We start from the raw sequence: 7,762 nt of genomic DNA, 5'->3' as shown, positions 1-7,762 counted from the left end.
TGGGGTGCAGTTTGTAAAGCAGCTCACGCTGAAAATAACAGCAACATTTTGTCACATTTAGCTTCAAACCATGTTTAAAAAAATTTTGAGAGTCACTTTTTTGCACATTTACAACAATATTTGTTAACTTAGAGATATTTTGAATATTTAAATCCAAATGTTAAATGTTACACTTAAATGTTAAATATAAATGCTAAATATAAACCTAAATGTTAAATTTAAATCTAAATCTAAATCTAACTATGCAATCTAAATGTTAAATCTAAAAGTTAAATCTGAATCTAAAACTAAATGTTAAATCTAAACTAAATGTTAAATCTAAATCTGAATGTTAAATCTAAATGTTAAATCTAAATCTAAATGTTAAATCTTAATCTAAGTCTAAATGTTAAATCTTAATCTAAGTCTAAATGTTAAATCTAAATGTTAATTCTAAATCTAAATGTTAATTCTAAATCTAAATGTTAAATCTGAATCTAAATCTAAATATTAAATCTAAATGTTTCGGGTGAAACTAATTATTTAACTAATATGCAAATTCAAATGCCGGTAACAGGAAGTACCAAAATAAAAGCTCGAGGAGGTCAGAGTGTGTTTATAGTGGCAAATAATGGGAAAAAAAACATCTTATCCGGGGAAATGGACTCTTGGACATGGAATATCGTGTTAATAACTACATAAAATAACAAACACGTTTGGAGAAACTTTATTTGAAGAGTACTTTGAGTTTTTAGTGTCACTTTTATGAAGACGATTCACGATATTCCATGTCCAAGACTGTTTATTTGTATAGCGCTAAATCATAATATACATTATCTCAAGGAACTATACATAGAAGGTCAAGACCTTCAAATCTTGTTTAATATAAAGAAACATAACAGTTCCCACAATGAGCAAGCACTTTGGTGACTGTGAAGAGTAAAAACTCCCTCACTTACAGGGAGAAACCTCTAGCAGAACCAGGTTCAATATGGACGGTCATCTGCCTCTACTGGTTGGGGTGAGCAGAGAAAAATGGGGAGAGAAGAGAAATAGTGGGGAGGGGGAGGCGAGAGAGACCTTACTCTAGTTCTCTTACTAGTTCTAGTTACTTACTAGTCAGCTCTTACTAGTTAAAATGTAAACAAACACAGTGTAAAGAAGTTATTGATTATCAATGATGGCAGCACCAATTAATATAATAATTAATTAAGTATTGTTGTTAATAATAATAATAATAATAATAATAGTTGTTCTCCTTCGGTTCTGGAGTCAGAGGTATCTGCAATGAGAGAGAGAAAGAGAGAGAGGGACTATGGGAGAAAAGAGACACGTCAATAACATAGTTTTTGACATTTATTAAAAAAAATAAATGAGTGGGGGGGGGGGGGGGGGCAGAGAGACAGAGAGAAGTGGAAAAGTGCTCTGTGGATGATGGGAGTTTCCCCTGCAGTCTAGACCTATAGCAGCTTAAGGGATGGTTCAGGACTCACCTGATCCAGCAAGGCTTTATCAAAAAGGAATGTTTTAAGTTTAACCGTAAATGCACAGAAGTTGTCTGCCTGGTAGCTGAATGCTCTACCTCCTCTTCTACTCTTACAGACTCTTGGAACCACAAGAGAGCCTTTTTTTGGGAATGAAAACACCTACTGTAGATGCTTGAGAGAGAGTCTGAGCCAGGGACAGTAAATATGGTTGAGGTTCCATCAATAAGGTGAGTAATAAAAAATGTGATACCTTACAATATACTGTGGTGTTAACTGTGTTCTGAGAATGTTTTTGAAATCTGTGGGGATTTATGTAGATAACATTTATTTGACAACTTGTACCATTTCTATTTGGGGGGGCAATTCACGGCTATGCTCAGTATCAAATTCTAAATCCACATTAAAAAATTGAGGAGTAAAAAAATATGAAAAGATGAGGAGGGGGGTTGATTTTCATGTGATTTTTATTGTGTTGTAGACTGGTTTGTTTTAAATGTCCCCCAGGCAAAATGGAACGTGCGTAACTTGTAGTGACTACAGTATCAGTATAGTGCCTGGAAAAGATAATTTTGGATACATGCCTCGAGCTGCAACTGACAACTGACACAGAAAGTAATGCATGTAAGACACATTGTCATCATCCACAGGGTCTCCTCCTGTGTCCTTTCACCTCCCCTCTATAATGTGTATACTGATGACTGCCGCAGCTGGCATGACAACAGATTACTTTTCAAATTTGCTGATGACTCTGTGACAGTCAGTCTCCTCCATGCCTTGGGATGATTATTAACTATGATCTCTCTGATGTTCCTGATGATGGCTGTTTGTATTACAGATAGCAAGTGGCTGATCCCTTATTCAGTAGAACATGTACTTGTACAATGTAACTTGTACAATGCTCAATGATATATATATCCATTTCAGATTTCTGCAACATACCTTGTAATTTTATCCATAATTAATTATGAAAATAAATCCTGTTTATGATTTTTGATATATGACAATTTGATTGTGACTGATCATAATTCAAGGTCAGCTTTAATTTGCCTCAATTCAAGATACTTTAAATTAAGTTTAAAGTGAGAATGTCATCGTAGAAATCCTGAACTTGAATTGTGACTAATGAAGCATTGTATTAGTTCATGCAGGACACAGAGTCATGTGCTCAGCTACCGATAGGTTTATGGGTACTCGTCAGTCACCCACCAATCACAGCCCATTCTCTCACCAAATTGGTCTCTTTAAATACGACCTCATCCTCACTGATCCCTGCTCAGCTCTAACACTTTTAGCACTGTAATGGAAATGTTACATTTTTGTATGTATGGTGGCTTAAGAGACTTGAGTTTTATGGCCTTGAGAAACCACAACTTTATGGTATCTTTTAGTATCTCTGATTGGGATCAAACAACTGGGTTCTCACAGGGGGGGTCATCCACAGAACATGTAAACAAAAGGACAGGATGTCTCCTCCAGTGAGTGAAACTAAAGAAGGGTAATATATACCTTTGCATGCTTAGTGGGAGGGGGCTGTGAGTTATAAGAACACAGATTATCCTATGTTCTTTGCTCATTTGTGCATGTCAATCAGGTGATGTGTACTAATGAGTCCATCTGCAGATGCTGAATTAAACTTATAGAAAGAAGTGTTTGACTTTGTGCTTGTTTCACAGAAATTGCTGCCGCAGCAGAGAGTACAAACACGGTTGTGGTAAATTATCTTAACCAAAGTACCTTGCCTGCTACGCCCACTGGGGGGTTCTGCATATGTTCCCTGTCTTAACTTAGCACGCTGCTCAGCTAACCAGGGAACATCCAAAGAATGGAGCCTTCAGCGCCAATCATAACTGTGTCCCCATTGGCAACAAATGGGTAAATCATAACAAAGGGTTCCTGACTGAACTCGGAATTAAATGGTTAATATCTGAAACTATAATAGTTCAACTGAATTGTAGTTATCTAATGTTATTTTAATGCTACCATTACCTGTCTTGACATGTACCGTAGATGCTTGAGAGAGTGTCTGAGCCAGGGACAGTAGACATCACTGAGGTTCCATCAATAAGGTGAGTATTGAAACACATGATATTCTACAATATACTGTGATGTAGATTCTCAGAAAGTTACAGAAATTTGTGGGGAAAAATTGTTTGCAGATGCTATGAATGTCGTGTTAATTTCTGACACTCAGTTCACATTTATAGAGTTGGCTTGTTTTGTCAAGAAACCATCCATGTAAAATAAAAGAACATGGAAGAAATTATTTATCATGTATTGCTATATTTATTTCTTTATCTGAATTCTCTGAATTTTTATCAGAACTAGTTCTTAAAACAGATCAAATCATTATAGCCGGTGATTTCAATATTCATGTAGATGTTGCCAATGACAGCCTTAGTTCAGCATTTAAATCAATAATAGACTCGATTGGTTTCACTCAACATGTGAATCAACCGACCCACTGCCTGAATCACACTCTTGATCTTGTCCTGACATATGGCATTGACATAGAAAATATAACAATATTCCAACAGAACCCGCTTCTGTCTGACCATTTTTTACTTACATTTGAATTCTGAATTGTTAATTACGTCAATTCTGGACGGAAAGTCTATTACAGTCGATGTTTATCTGACAAAACTGTTCACAAATTTAAACAACTGCTCCCCTTCTCACTTCCCTTCCCTCTCAGCCATGTGTCAGTACAATACAAGAAGATTATCAAAACCTTACTCCCACACTAGTTGATAACTTTGTAAATAGTACTGCAGCCTCACTAAAAACAGCACTTGAAGCTGTCACCCCATTAAAAAAGAAGAAAGTAAATCAGAGGAGATTAGCTCCGTGGTATAATTCCCAAACGCGCGTTCTAAAACAGACATCGCGGAAGCTAGAAAGGAAGTGGCGTTCCACCAATCGCCAAGACTTCCACCTAGCCTGGAAGAATAGCCTTATAAATTACAAAAAAGCACTTAGAAATGCCCAAACCTCTTATTATTCATTACTAATAGAAGAAAATAGGAACAACCCCAGGTTCCTCTTCAGCACTGTAGCCAGGCTGACAGAAAGTCACACCTCTACTGACCCATCTATTCCTCTAGATCTGAGAAGCAATGACTTCATGAGCTTCTTCGCTAATAAAATTACAACCATCAGGGATAAAATCCACCACCACCTCCCAGTGAATAACACGGATACATTGTCTGGTCCTGAAACCGTAGCACCAGATTTATGTCTAAACAAATTTTACTCTATTGATCTTCCTGAACTGACCTCGTTAGTTTCATCATCTAAACCAACTACTTGTCAGCTGGACTCTGTTCCAACTAGACTTTTTAAAGAAGTCCTCCCCCTAATTGACAGTTCCATTTTAAATCAGATTAATATGTCTTTGCTAACCGGCTACGTACCACAGGCTTTTAAGGTAGCCGTTATTAAACCTCTGCTTAAAAAGCCTACGCTTGATCCAGAGGTTTTAGCTAACTATAGACCCATATCCAACCTGCCCTTCATTTCCAAAATCCTAGAAAAAGCCGTTGCTAACCAGCTGTGTGGTTACTTAGATAGTAACGGTTTATTGGAAAAATTTCAGTCAGGATTTAGAACCTATCACAGCACAGAAACAGCACTATTGAAAGTCACTAATGACCTTCTTATGGCATCAGATGATGGACTTGTCTCTGTCCTCGTCTTGTTGGACCTTAATGCAGCCTTCGACACAATAGATCATAAGATTCTGCTACAGAGATTAGAACAACATATAGGAATTAAAGGAACAGCACTACACTGGTTTAAATCATATTTATCAGATAGATTCCAATTTGTTAATGTTAACAATGACTCCTCCATGCACATGCAAGTTAATCATGGAGTTCCACAAGGTTCTGTCCTTGGACCAATACTGTTCACCTTATATATGCTCTCCTTAGGCAACATTATCAGACAGCACCACATACAATTCCACTGCTATGCAGATGACACCCAATTGTATATTTCCATGAAGCATGATGAATCTAATCGCCTAGTTCAACTTCAGGAATGTCTCAAAGATATCAAGGCGTGGATGACCCAAAATTTTCTACTTTTAAACTCAGACAAAACTGAGGTTGTTGTAATTGGCCCTAAACATCTCAGACAAACACTGTCTGACCAGATAGTCACTTTGGATGGTGTCAGTCTGGCTTCCAGCTCCACTGTGAGGAACCTTGGAGTGTTGTTCGACCAAGACATGTCATTTGACCCCCATATTAAACTAGTGTCTAGGACGGCTTTCTTCCATCTGCGCAATATTAACAAAATTAGAAACATCCTGTCTAAGCAGGATGCTGAAAAACTAGTCCACGCGTTTGTAACCTCTAGATTAGATTACTGCAACTCTCTATTAGCAGGATGCTCCATGAAGACTGTTAAAAGTCTCCAGTTGGTCCAAAATGCTGCAGCACGAGTGCTGACAGGAACTAGAAGGAGAGATCATATCACTCCTGTCTTAGCTTCCTTACATTGGCTCCCGGTAAAATTTAGAATAGAATTCAAGATCCTGCTCCTCACTTTTAAAGCCCTCAACAATCACGCCCCCTCATATATCAAAGAGCTGATAACACCTTATTATCCAAGTAGATCACTTCGTTCCCAAAACACAGGCTCTCTAGTGGTTCCAAGAGTCTGTAAGAGTAGAGCAGGAGGTAGAACATTTAGATATCAGGCTCCTCTCCTGTGGAACCAGCTCCCACTCTGGGTTTGGGAGGCAGACACTGTCTCAGCATTTAAAGTAAAACTAAAAACCTTCCTCTTTGACAAAGCCTATAGTTAGGGCTGGATCAGGTGAGTCCTGAACCATCCTTTAGTTGTGCTGCTATAGGTTTAGACTGCTGGGGGAACTCCCATCATGCACTGAGCACTTCTTCACTTCCCTCTGTCTCTCTGCCCCCCACACCTGTTTATTTATTTATTTATTAGTTTTAACATGTCATCATGTCAAAGTGTCACTTTGTCCTCCCATAGTCCCTCTGGCTCTTCTCTCTATCTCGTTTCAGATAACTCCGGCACCGGGACTACAGGACAACAACGACCACCATCACCATTGTCTTCATTTATTACAATAACTCAGCAATTCATTAATATATCTAGTCATGTTGTAGATCTATACATTGTTATTGTTATGGTTAGTCTTGATTTTGATGGTGCCAAATTGTTACTGGTCTCTCTCTCTCCACCTCATCTCTCTCTTCTCTCCCCCGCTTTCCAACCATCTCTCCTTTCCTCCCCCCTTACTTTTCTTTCCTCACCCCAACCGGTCGAGGCAGATGACCGCCCACATTGAGCCTGGTTCTGCCAGAGGTTTCTCCCTGTTAATGAGGGAGTTTTTCCTCTCCACAGTCGCCTGTGCTTGCTCATTGTGGGAACTGTTGGGTTTCTCTATGTTAATATTGTTTTAAGGTCTTGACCTTTAAATGTAAAGTGCCTTGAGATAATGTAAATTATGACTTGGCGCTATATAAATAAAATTGAATTGAATTGAATTGAATTTACCATTTGCACATTCAGTATGGCCAGAGGCATTATGTTTTCAAGTTGTCCATCCATCTGTCAGTCCCATTCATGTGAATGCAATATCTCATGAACAACTACGTTATGTTAGTCAAAGGTCAAAAAGTCAAGCTCACATGGCTTTGCATTGTTTTGAATATAATTTATCAAGATTGTCCAAAGGAAATATAATTACATGTGGCACAAACATTCATTTGGACTCAATGATGACTTGAATAGAATTCAGTTGTCAAAGATCAAATGGCAAGGTCACTAGGACCTCACAAAGCACACTTCTTGCCTTGTATATGTGATATATCCGAAATGCCTTCAGGGAATTCTTTCACATTTGCCACAAACATTCACATGAATTTGGGTTTCATTTTGGTAGCCAAATGTCACAGTGTTCTCACAAAGTATGTAAATATTTTTCCTTAAATTGATATCTAAAGATCAGCTCATGGGAATGTCGTCAAACTTGGTAAAAATATTAAATTCAATTCAAAGATGAAGGGTTTTATTCCATTCGAAGTTAAAGGTCAGAGTAACATCACTGTGAATGTGATATGTTAGGACTGTCAGTAGGGAATTTCATTATATCTGGTAACTTCGACTGCTTGAGGGAATTTCTTATCAACGTTACATGAGTTGTCACTTGGATTTCAGCCCTCTAGCTGGTCAGGGGCCTAAACAGGGTTTGCAGACTCTTGGTTCTGGAGCTTTTTGGAAAAATTACAATCCCTTTCAGGGCCTTCCCAAGGGCCTAGGAG

At 38.1% G+C, this 7,762-nt stretch overlaps 1 long non-coding RNA gene across 1 annotated transcript; it reads left to right on the top strand.

Annotated features, from left to right (window-relative positions):
* Positions 1-2,912: 2,912 nt before the first annotated feature.
* Positions 2,913-6,990, top strand: LOC138404898 (uncharacterized). The gene is made up of 3 exons (XR_011238641.1): positions 2,913-3,338; positions 3,474-3,532; positions 6,500-6,990. It is a non-coding gene; the product is annotated as an uncharacterized lncRNA (long non-coding RNA).
* The last annotated feature ends 772 nt before the right edge of the window (positions 6,991-7,762 follow it).

This window comes from Paralichthys olivaceus, chromosome 15 (assembly GCF_024713975.1).
Source record: "Paralichthys olivaceus isolate ysfri-2021 chromosome 15, ASM2471397v2, whole genome shotgun sequence".
Lineage (NCBI taxonomy): Eukaryota > Metazoa > Chordata > Actinopteri > Pleuronectiformes > Paralichthyidae > Paralichthys > Paralichthys olivaceus.
The sequence above is the reverse complement of the archived record's forward strand: the minus strand, read 5'-3'. Positions and strand labels throughout refer to the sequence as shown.